The sequence below is a fragment of the Malaclemys terrapin genome, chromosome 23, assembly GCF_027887155.1.
Source record: "Malaclemys terrapin pileata isolate rMalTer1 chromosome 23, rMalTer1.hap1, whole genome shotgun sequence".
In the NCBI taxonomy this organism is placed as follows: Eukaryota; Metazoa; Chordata; order Testudines; family Emydidae; genus Malaclemys; species Malaclemys terrapin.
In genome coordinates, this window is record NC_071527.1 from 19,345,489 (window position 1) to 19,357,043 (window position 11,555).

Here is an 11,555-nt window from a genome sequence, read left to right on the forward strand (position 1 = left end):
CCAGGGCCAGGGTCGAGATCTAGTGGTTCCTTCCCATCAGTCCAGCACAGAACCAACTCGAGCCCTGTCACGGACTCTCAGGTCCTGCCCACTCCTGGCCCCATGTGGTCCATGGGGGGAGCCCCCTTCGGTGAGACAGCCCTGTGACGGGTTGGATCACAGAAACCCCCTTGGGAGCTGCCACCCGATGTGCAAAGACTACCCCTGCTTCTGTTTTCCCTGCCAGCTCAGGACTCCAGCACCCTGTCTTGCTGAGCCAGACACTCCCGTCTGGCTCCAGACACAGACCCAGGGTCTGAATCACTTGTCCCAAAGCTGCAAGTTTACCTGAAAACAGCTCGCAGTAGCGCGCTTGTTTTTAGCACTCAGATGCCCAACTCCCAATGGGGTCTAAACCCAGATAAATCCATTTTACCCTGCATAAAGCTTATGCAGGGCAAACTCATAAATTGTTCGCCCTCTATAACACTGATAGAGAGATATGCACAGTTGTTTGCTCCCCCAGGTATTAATACAGACTCTGAGTAAATTACTAAATAAAAAGTGATTTTATTAAATACAAACAGTAGGATTTAAGTGGTTCAAAGTAGTAACAGACAGAACAAAGTAAGTCACCAAGCAAAATAAAATAAAATGCGCAAATCTATGCCTAATCAAACTAAATACAGATAATCTCACCCTCAGAGATGTTTCAGTAAGTTTTTCTCAGACTGGACACCTTCCAGGCCTGGGCACAATTCTTTCCCCTGGTACAGCTCTTGTTGCAGCTCAGGTGGTAGCTAGGGGATTCTTCATGATGGGTTCTCTCCCTCCCTGTTCTCTTCCCCCCTTTATATATCTTTTGCATAAGGCGGGAACTCTTTGTCTCTCTGGGTTTCCACCCCCCCTCACTGAAAAAGCACCAGGTTAAAGATGGATTCCAGTTCAGGTGACATGATCACATGTCACTGCAAGACTTCATTACTCACTTGCCAGCACACACATATACAGGAAGACTCACAGGTAAATACAGCCATCTGCAGACAATGGGAGTCATCAAGATTTCAAACCATCATTAATGGTCCACACTTTACACAATTACAATAGGCCCTCAGAGTTACATTTTATATTTCTAGTTTTAGATACAAGAGTGGTACATTTATACAAATCAGATGATCATACTCAGTAGATTATAAGCTTTGTAATGATACCTTACAAGAGACCTTTTGCATGAGGCATATCCCAGTTACTTACATTCACTTATTACCGTATTTTCTCTAAAACTATCTCAGTTACATTATATTGACTTATTATCAAGTTTTTATAAAACCATATAGACTGCACAACGTCACAAGCCCTTCTCGGGGGACCCCTCTCTCCCGGGGTCAGATCCCTCCACCTCCTGGAACCGCACCTCTCTGAGCCTTAGCATGTCTGTCTCTGCCATGGGTCCCCTCAGGGAGTCCCCTCTCTCTGGGCCCCCAGGGCCTCCACCCCCGAAGGGAATAATGCCCCCAACCCCCCTGCCTGTTCTCTAGCCCAGAGTGACTCTCAGCCAACGTAAAACAGGAGGGTTTATTGAGCGTCTGAACCCAGCAGAGGAAACTCTCAGGGCCTCAGGCCTGGCCTCCCTCAGCCCAGCACATCCCAGTCTCCCCTGCATCCAGGTGGGCTCTGCCTGCTCCCCCTCTCCAGCCCCAAGCCCCCCTGCTTCCAGCTGGGCATCTGAGATCACCAGCCCCAGGCCCCGCCTCCGTCCATTGTCTTCTCTCCAGGTAAACAGGGTCGTAAACTGGGGCCTCCCCTCCTCGCTTCTGTCCTCTGGCTGGAACCGGCTGGTTAGGTCACTGGGTCCTCACTCTGCAGCCCATTGTCCTCCCACTGGCCAGAACCGGCTGCGTCTCCTGAGCTGGACCTCTGGGTCACCAGGTCACCGGTTGCTGGGGTGTCCATCCTCCCAGCCATCGGCTGGGGTCCCAAGTTCCCTCTCCGGTCCTGTGTCCCAATGAACTCCCTCTCCTCTCACCTCGTTAAACCTGTAACACCCAGGGACACTGAGTCCCATCCCCTCGGCATGCAAACCATTGGAAAAACAAGGAAAAAAAACAAGAAAATCCCCCCCCATCACATCCCCCCCACAACCCCTGCCACACCTCCGCCACCCTCTGTTCCAAAAGGCAACAAGAGCATCTGTCATTAGCCGGCTCCGTGTGCGAGTCAGGGCTAACCTGGCAAAGCCCCACGGCTCTTGTGCGGAGCCCTTGATCCCTGGGCCAAGGCACCCAGCAAGCCCCTTCCTTTGTGTTGGGGGGTGTAAGTCCCCCCCCCCCCCGAAGCTCAGAGCTGCAGAGGAAACTAGTCTTTGGTCCTTTTTACTGTTCCACCCTCGCCCATCTGCTGTCGCTGGGTCTAGTGCTTAGAGCCGGGGAGGGCGGCTGGGAGCCAGGACTCCTGGGTTCTCTCCCTGGCTCGGGGAGGGGAGTGGGGTCGAGTGATTAGAGCCGGGGAGGGCGGCTGGGAGCCAGGACTCCTGGGTTCTCTCCCTGGCTCTAGGAAGGGAGTGGGGTCGAGTGGTTAGAGCCGGGGAGGGCGGCTGGGAGCCAGGACTCCTGGGTTCTCTCCCTGGCTTGGGGAGGGGAGTGGGGTCGAATGGTTAGAGCCGGGGAGGGCGTCTGGGAGCCAGGACTCCTGGGTTCTGTCCCTGGCTCGGGGAGGGGAGTGGGGTCGAGTGGTTAGAGCAGGGGAGGGTGGCTGGGAGCCAGGACTCCTGGGTTCTGTCCCTGGCTCGGGGAGGGGAGTGTTGCAGTGGCTAGGGTGGTGCTGGAGCCAGGACTGCGGGGGACGGGGGGCAGTGGGGGTTGCGTGTGGGGTGGGCGGATTCTCTGCGAGTTCCAGGGTTCAGGATATTCCTGCAGCCGGCGGCTCGTCCCAGGGCTGCCCCGAGCTGCTTCTAGCCCAGCCCACGTCCAGGCTCATTTGCTGTATAATTAACTGTCTGGTAAACGAGGGGTGCAGAAATGGAAATGGAGCCAGGGGCCAGGAGCCCCCTCCCCAGACAGCCCCCCCCGCGGCCGCTCAGAGCTGCAAGCAGTCCAGCCAGGGGATCTGCGTGAAAACCAACAACCTCTGCCCGGCCACAGCGGGAGAGCCAGGAACGGCAGAGGAGAAACCAGCGAGGACCCTAGACAGAATTGTGGTGTGAGTGTGTGTGTCTGTGTGTGTGTGTACCCTGTGTGCATGCGTCCATGCATGTGCGTGCGTCCATGCGTGTGTACATGTGCGAGTCCATGCATGTGTACGTGTACATCCATGCATGTGTACGTGTTCATGTGTGACCCGTGGCTACTATTCCTGCAGTAAGAGTTCAGAGGTCGCCCAGGACCCCCCACGCGTGGCTCAGTCCAGGCCTCAGCCCTGGGCACGGTTCGCTCCCGCCCCTCAGGCGCTGCCCGTTGCAGCTGGGAGCAGCCAGCAGTCGCCCCAGGCCCCAGTGCCGCTCCCTGGCTCTCTTGCCCACGCTGGGTGCTAAAGGAGTTGGCGGATGTGACTGCGGAGCCGTTGGCCATTATCTTTGAAAACTCCTGGAAATCGGGGGAGGTCCCGGATGACTGGAAAAAGGCTAATGTAGTGCCCATCATTAAGAAAGGGAAGGAGGAGGATCCGGGGAACTACAGGCCAGTCAGCCTCACCTCAGTCCCTGGAAAAATCATGGAGCAGGTCCCCAAGGAATCAATTCTGAAGCACTTAGAGGAGAGGAAAGTGATCAGGAACAGTCAGCATGGATTCACCAAGGGCAAGTCATGCCTGACTAACCTAATTGCCTTCTATGAGGAGATTACTGGCTCTGTGGATGAGGGGAAAGCAGTGGATGTGTTATTCCTTGACTTTAGCAAAGCTTTTGAGACGGTCTCCCACAGTATTCTTGCCGGCAAGTTAAAGAAGTATGGGCTGGATGAATGGACTATAAGGTGGATAGAAAACTGGCTAGATCGTCAGGCTCAACAGGTAGTGATCAATGGCTCCATGTCTAGTTGGCAGCCGGTTTCAAGTGGAGTGCCCCAAGGGTCGGTCCTAGAGCCGGTTTGGTTCAATCTCTTCATTAATGATCTGGAGGATGGTGTGGATTGCACTCTCAGCAAGTTTGCAGATGACACTAAACTGGGAGGAGTGGTAGATACGCTGGAGAGTAGGGATAGGATACAGAGGGACCTAGACAAATTAGAGGATTGAGCCAAAAGAAACCTGATGAGGTTCAACAAGGACAAGTGCAGAGTCCTGCACTTAGGACAGAAGAATCCCATGCACTGTTACAGACTAGGGACCGAATGGCTAGGTAGCATTTCTGCAGAAAAGGACCTAGGGGTCACAGTGGACGAGAAGCTGGATATGAGTCAACAGTGTGCCCTTGTTGCCAAGAAGGCTAACGGCATTTTGGGCTGTATAAATAGGAGCATTGCCAGCAGATCGAGGGATGTGATCATTCCCCTCTATTCAGCACTGGTGAGGCCAACTCTGGAGTACTGTGTCCAGTTTTGGGCCCCACACTACAAGAGGGATGTGGAAAAATTGGAAAGAGTCCAGTGGAGGGCAACAAAAATGATTGGGGGTCTGGAGCACATGACTTATGAGGAGAGGCTGAGGGAACTGGGATTGTTTAGTCTGCAGAAGAGAAGAATGAGGGGGGATTTGATAACAGCTTTCAACTACCTGAAGGGGGTTCCAAAGAGGATGGAGCTCGGCTGTTCTCAGTGGTGGCACAGATGACAGAACAAGGAGCAATGGTCTCAAGTTGCAGTGGGGGAGGTTTAGGTTGGATATTAGGAAAAACTATTTCACTAGGAGGGTGGTGAAGCACTGGAATGCGTTACCTAGGGAGGTGGTGGAATCTCCTTCCTTAGAGGTTTTTAAGGTCAGGCTTGACAAAGCCCTGGCTGGGGTGATTTAGTTGGGGTTGGTCCTGCTTTGAGCAGGCGGTGGGACTAGATGACCTCCTGAGGTCCCTTCCAACCCTGATATTCTAGATATTCTATGAACAGAGTCTGTGCCCCAAAGACTCGTACTGCTGATATGCTGATGGTGCAAAGAGGGGTTGGCAGCCCCGCGATGCAGGCCAGGATTTAGGGAATCAGCCCCCCCCGCAGCTCCCCTGGCTCCAGGCAGCCGGGCCTGGCATAAAACCAGCCATTTCCGCTTCTTGGGCCAAACCAAATCCGCGCATTGACCAGGGTTCGCTCTTTGGGCTTGGGGCAAGAGAGGCTGGTTGGGGAAAGTTCCTTCGTCCCTCCTCGCAGCCCAAAAGCCGCCGGGTGATCCTTGCCCCCCCAGAGGGTATCAGAACCTGTGGGGATGCGAATCCTACAGGGAATGGGGCTCGGTTGGCAGGGCCCCTGGCCACAGGGACTTGGGCGGGGGGGCTGGCCTGGCTCTAATACACCCCTGAAAACAATGTGGTGGTGTGACGAACTGGGACTGTTCTTGCTGGGGTGTGGGAATGCTGACAGGGGAGTGTGACTAGGATGGTCTGCATCGGGGGATGGGAGTCGGCCCAAGGGAACATACCTGAGCTTGTAACATGAGAACCCAGGAGGGGATTGGAGGTCAGGTGACTCTGGGGCCGGGGAAACTGAACAAAGGCTGTGGGAGGGGTCGCTGAAGGCAGAGTGCTGGAAGCAGGCTGGAAGGAGGCTGGAGAGATGGCTGGGAGGCAGAGATGGCTCTGACCCCCCAAAGGGGGGTGGGCTGGCATGCCCTGGGACCCCAAGCTGGACCTAACTGAGGAGGGCCCTGTTGTCTGTGCCTGCAAGACCTGTCTTGGACGGTATCCCTGTCATCCAAATAAACCTTCTGCTTTACTGGCTGGCTGAGAGTCATGGTGAATCGCAGGAAGCCGGGGGTGAAGGGCCCTGAGTCCCCCAATACTCCGTGACAACTGGTGGCAGCGGTGGGATCTACTGCACCCCGTGGACGGCGCTTCCTGCAGTAAGTGACTGGGGAGCAGTAAAACGAAGGGGGATTGACGGGGACCAGGCCGGCTGAAGAGTGGGAGAGAGACGGTTATTACCCCTGGGAGTGTGTGACCAGCGAGAAGGACTTTTGCAGTAACAGGGTCCCCCGGGGGGATCGCAGCGAGTGGTCCCAGGGGCGGAGGAGTCTGCAGCTCGACCCTGGCAGAGAGGCGGTGACCTCGAGAAGGGCTGGCACACTAGGGGTCCCCCTGGGAACTGTGGGGAGCTGTGAGCACACAGGCCGGTGAGTGGCCAGCAGGAAGATGTATGCCAAGCGGCTTAAGAGCGACCTGGTGGAGCTGTGCAAGCAGAGGCGGCTGCGCATTGGGAGGCTCACCAAAGCACAGCTCATTGCCCAGCTGGAGGCGGAAGATCGCGCGAATGAACTGATCCCTGTGCCTCAGGGAAGCAGCCTGGCAAATGCAGCGCAGGCCCCAGTGTCTGTCCCAGCTGGGAGTGGTCAGCCGGCTGCTGAGGGCTTCCCGAGACCCCTCCTTCCTATGCCTAAGGGAAGGGTGGGGAGGAGCCCAGCAAATACCGAGGGCGCCGTGACCCCCCCGGCCAGCAGGGGACCCTCCCGGCGAAGCTCGCCGGCCAGCAGAGGATCCTCCCGGCGGCGTTCGGCATCCGTGGAGCGGAATTGGCTGGAATGGGAGAAAGAGCTAAAACTGAGGGAGCTGGAGGATCGTGAACAACAGAGACAGCATGAAGAGAGACAGCATCAGCGTGAAGAGAGACAGCGTCAGCAGGAACGGGAGGAGAATGAGAGACAGCGTCAGCATGACCTGGAACTGGCGAGATTGAAGGGCAGCGAACCCCCGGCTGCGGTGAGTGAGGGGGGACCCAGGACTGCACGGAGCTTTGATAAGTGCATCATGGCCCCATACAAGGAGGGGGAGGACATGGATGACTTCCTGGAGGCCTTTGAGACGGCCTGCGAGCTGCACCGGGTTGATCCCGCGGACAGACTCCGGGTCCTTACCCCCTTACTGGACCCCAAAGCCGTGGCATTGTACCGCCAACTGGGAGAGGCAGAGAAAGGGGACTACGAAGTATTCAAAAGGGCCCTGCTACGTGAGTTTGGGCTGACTCCTGAGATGTACCGGGAAAGGTTCCGGAGTCAAGATAAAACCCCTGAGATCTCATATCTGCAACTAGCCGTCCGCATGGAAAGATACGCCAGCAAGTGGGCTGGTGGGGCCCAGACGAAGGAGGACCTGATTAAACTGCTGGTACTGGAGCAACTGTATGAGCGGTGCCCATCCGACCTGAGGCTGTGGTTGGTGGACAGAAAGCCAGAGAACCCGCGACACGCCGGGCAGCTGGCCGATGAGTTTGTAAAGAGCCGGTCAGGGGGTGGCAGGGAGGAGCCCCAAAGGAACAGGCCCGCCGCGATGCAGAGAGAGAGTCACCCTGGGACCTCCCAAAGGGGGAATATGGGGAATCCCCTCCCACGGGGAATGCCCAGCGTCAGGGACAACCGACCGGCTCGAGGGGACCCACAGGACATGAGCTGCTATTACTGCGGCCGAAGAGGCCACGTTCGGGCCCAGTGCCCCAAGCTCAAGGACAGACTGAGCAGACCGAACCCGCATAGGGTTAACTTGGTAGAGGCCCAGACGGACGAGGGGCAGGCTTCTCACGCAAGAGGGGCTGGCAGCTTATCAACTGCTCAAGAGAGAGAAGGGCCCCAGGCCAGCTCCTCTAGGGGGCTGGATGCCCCAGACTCAGGGTTTTTGGTTTATACGGTGGGCGCGGGGCTGTCCCTCCGGAGAGAGTACCTTGTTCCCCTGGAGGTGGATGGGAGGAAGGTCAATGGATACTGGGATACGGGCGCAGAGGTGACGCTGGCCCGGCCCGAGGTGGTGGCCCCAGATCAGGTGGTGCCCAACTCCTACCTGACCCTAACGGGGGTGGGCGGAACACCAGTCAAAGTGCCCGTGGCAAGGGTACACCTGAAGTGGGGGGCCAAGGAGGGCCCCAAGGATGTGGGGGTACACCCGTATTTGCCCACTGAGGTATTGATGGGGGGGGACCTGGAGAACTGGCCAGGCAACCCCCAAAAGGCACTGGTTGTGACCCGCAGTCAGAGCCGGCGAGGGGCCCTGCGCCCTGGCCTTGGGGGGGGTGCCTTGCCTGAGGCGCAGGACCCTAACCTGGTGGGGAGGGAACGCCCAGGGACACGGCTCAGGGAGGCTGCAGCTTCAGACCCAGCGGGCGAGAAAGAGCAGGTGGCCATCCCTGTCCCAGCTGCTGAGTTCCAGGCCGAGTTGCAGAGAGATCCCTCCTTGCGGAAGATAAGGGACCTGGCCGACCTCAATGCGGTACAGACCATGGGACGAGGTGGCCGGAAAAGGTTCCTGTGGGAGAAGGGGTTTCTGTACCGAGAATGGGCTCCCCCAGGGAAAATGGAGTCAGGGGGGATCAGGAGGCAGCTGGTGGTACCCCAGAAGTATCGCCGCCAGCTGCTGTGCCGGGCCCATGACATTCCCCTCTCAGGGCACCAGGGAACCTGGCGTACCCAGCAGAGGCTGCTACGGAGCTTTTACTGGCCTGGGGTCTTTGTTACTGTCCGACAGTACTGTGGATCCTGTGACCCCTGTCAGAGGGGGAGGAAGGCCTGGGACAAGGGGAAAACAGCTTTAGGACCCTTGCCCAGCATAAAGGATCCTTTCCAGAGGGTGGCCAAGGTTAAAAGGGCGGCTCTAAACCAAGAGAGCCCAAAGCACAGACCTCCAGACTGGAGCGCTGGGAGAAGACCACAGCCCAGTTGGACCCCCAGAGGTATGGGGGTGGGAAAAGGGCACAGGCCGCATAAACCTTCCCACATGCGAACTGCGAGTGCCATCAAGCACCCCCGACCTAAGGGGGGGCGTGGAACGGAAGGGGCCTGGTGTGACTCCCACCAAGGAACTGGAGGGATGCGGGGGCATCCATGGGAACGGGGGTAGGTTCGAACTTCCCCGGGTCACTGGCTAAAGTGACCCTGCTCAGTTCGGTCTCGAAGGGGGGAGAGATGTGACGAACTGGGACTGTTCTTGCTGGGGTGTGGGAATGCTGACAGGGGAGTGTGACTAGGATGGTCTGCATCGGGGGATGGGAGTCGGCCCAAGGGAACATACCTGAGTGTGTAACATGAGAACCCAGGAGGGGGTTGGAGGTCAGGTGACTCTGGGGCCCGGGAAACTGAACAAAGGCTGTGGGAGGGGTCGCTGAAGGCAGAGTGCTGGAAGCAGGCTGGAAGGAGGCTGGAGAGATGGCTGGAAGGCAGAGATGGCTCTGACCCCCCAAAGGGGGGTGGGCTGGGATGCCCTGGGACCCCAAGCTGGACCTAACTGAGGAGGGCCCTGTTGTCTGTGCCTGCAAGACCTGTCTTGGACGGTATCCCTGTCATCCAAATAAACCTTCTGCTTTACTGGCTGGCTGAGAGTCATGGTGAATCGCAGGAAGCCGGGGGTGCAGGGCCCCGAGTCCCCCAATACTCCGTGACAGGTGGTTAAAAAGAAGGGACCTTGTTTCCTGTCACCTGAGCCTTGTGCACCAGCGTGCGGAGGGTGTAGGACATGCTGCCTCTATGTCTCACGCCTGCTTTGCACGAGTGTGAACAAGCACACCAGGCACTGGCGAAGTGGGGCCTTCCCTTTCCCCTGTTAGCGGGGGTGGGAGTCACCCCCTTGCACCAAGAGAGGGGAGGACACAGACCACTCGGCACGAGGGGCCGGCTTCCACTGACCCCTTGGACTCTGGTCCCACCGTGCCCGGGAATAGTGAACGAGGAGCAGCCGCCACCCCCCGGCCTCGGCAGGGTCCCTCGCTGTGGGGAAGGGAGCAGCCTGGGTTGTGGCCAAAAGGGCAGAGCACTGGCCCGAAGTCAGTTACCTCCCCGTGGCTGGGACAGAGCCTGGGAACGGAGCTGCAGAGAAGGCAGATAATTAGGGAATTACATCCCTGCCAGGAGCTGTCGCAGCCCATGCTGCTGTGAGGGAAGAGGTGCTGGGGGTGGGGAGCTGTCAAGGGGCTGCCAGGCAACTCTTAAAAACAAGGAGCCAATTTATTCAGGGGGAGGAACCCAGGCTGGGGGCGGCTGATTGACAGGGAAGTTGCTGTGAGGCTCCCAGGCAGTTAATAGCAGCCTGCGCCGTGCAGCTTAATTACAGGCCGGGGTCGTTAAGAGCATGGTCAAGAACGCCCCGAGCAGAGCGGGGAATCCTGGGGCACGAGGCACCCGCTCCCCTGAGGAGCACGGGAATTGCCAGCCTAGGGGCCCATCTACCCCGGCATCCCGTCTCCGACAGCCCCCGGCCTCAGTGCTCCGGGGCAAGGTGGCTGGAGCCCCGCAGGAGGCAGCGATGGGATAACCTGCCCAGCAGCCCCCGATGCTGAGGTCTTCCCCCCTGGCCCCGAGCGACCCCAGGCACGCAGACGACCTGTCCGTGGCAGCTCCGGGCACCGTGCGGTCACATGGAGCTGCCGGTCTGCCGACACCGGCAACACACCGGCCCCCCGGATTCAGAGCCCTGCATGCGCCTCCTGTCATCCTGTGGCAGCCGCTCCCAGGCCCGTCAGCGCCCGCAGCAGCCCCAGAGCCTGGGTCCTAGCACGGCCCGAAGCCAGGCCCCAGCCCTGGCTCTGCGTGAGGAGCTGGTGGGGGCCATGCGGAGCCACTCACAGCATCCCCCCCAGGCCCTCTGCCCACTCCCTGCCAGCTCTGGCACCCTCGGCTCCCCCGCCCCCGGGTGTGTGGAGGGGCATCTGCCCGGCTCACCCCACTGGGGCTGGGCGCCCACCCCTCATGGCCGTCTGGGAGGAGGACGGACCTGGTTGGGGCACAATCCTCACGTCATGAGGGGCTGGACACTAGGCCGGGTCCCGCTGTGCAGCCCCAGCGGGGGGCACCTAGAGGCCACAATGATGGGCACAAGGATCTGGGTAGGAGAACAGGGAGCAGGGCCCTCCCGGCCCAGGACACACAACAACAATGGAAGAAGGGAAAGAGGAGTCTTAACCCGCCCCCTTGAAGCGCTCGACCCCTCTCTAACCACTAGACCTCCCTCCCCTCCCCGAGCCGGGAGAGAACCCAGGAGTCCGGCACCCAGTCCCTCCCCGAGCAAGAACCCAGGAGTCCGGCCCCCAGGCCCTCCCCGAGCTGGGAGAGAACCCAGGAGTCCAGCACCCAGCCAGGGCCGCCAAGGGGGGCAAGTGAGGCAATTTGCCTGAGGCCTCCACAAGAATATAGTAGAGACCTTGTGCACCCACACGCACCCCCTGCTGGACTTTATCCCCTGAGCCCTGAACCCACCAAACCTAACTGAATCCCACCACGTGAGGGTCACCCCATCCCCATTACCCAGCCCACTTACTTATACCCATGACTGTCTCTACTTCCTGTATGGGTGACAGACCCTCACCGCTTATCGACTGTTTCCTGATCCCGCCCACCGGTTACCCACCCCTCATTGGGGACATTGCAGTGTGTATACACTATGTGTGCTGCCCAGCCCCAAAACACCAACATGCCCCTATACTCTGCATGTTACCCCCAATGACCAATAACCGATGCTTCAAATTTTC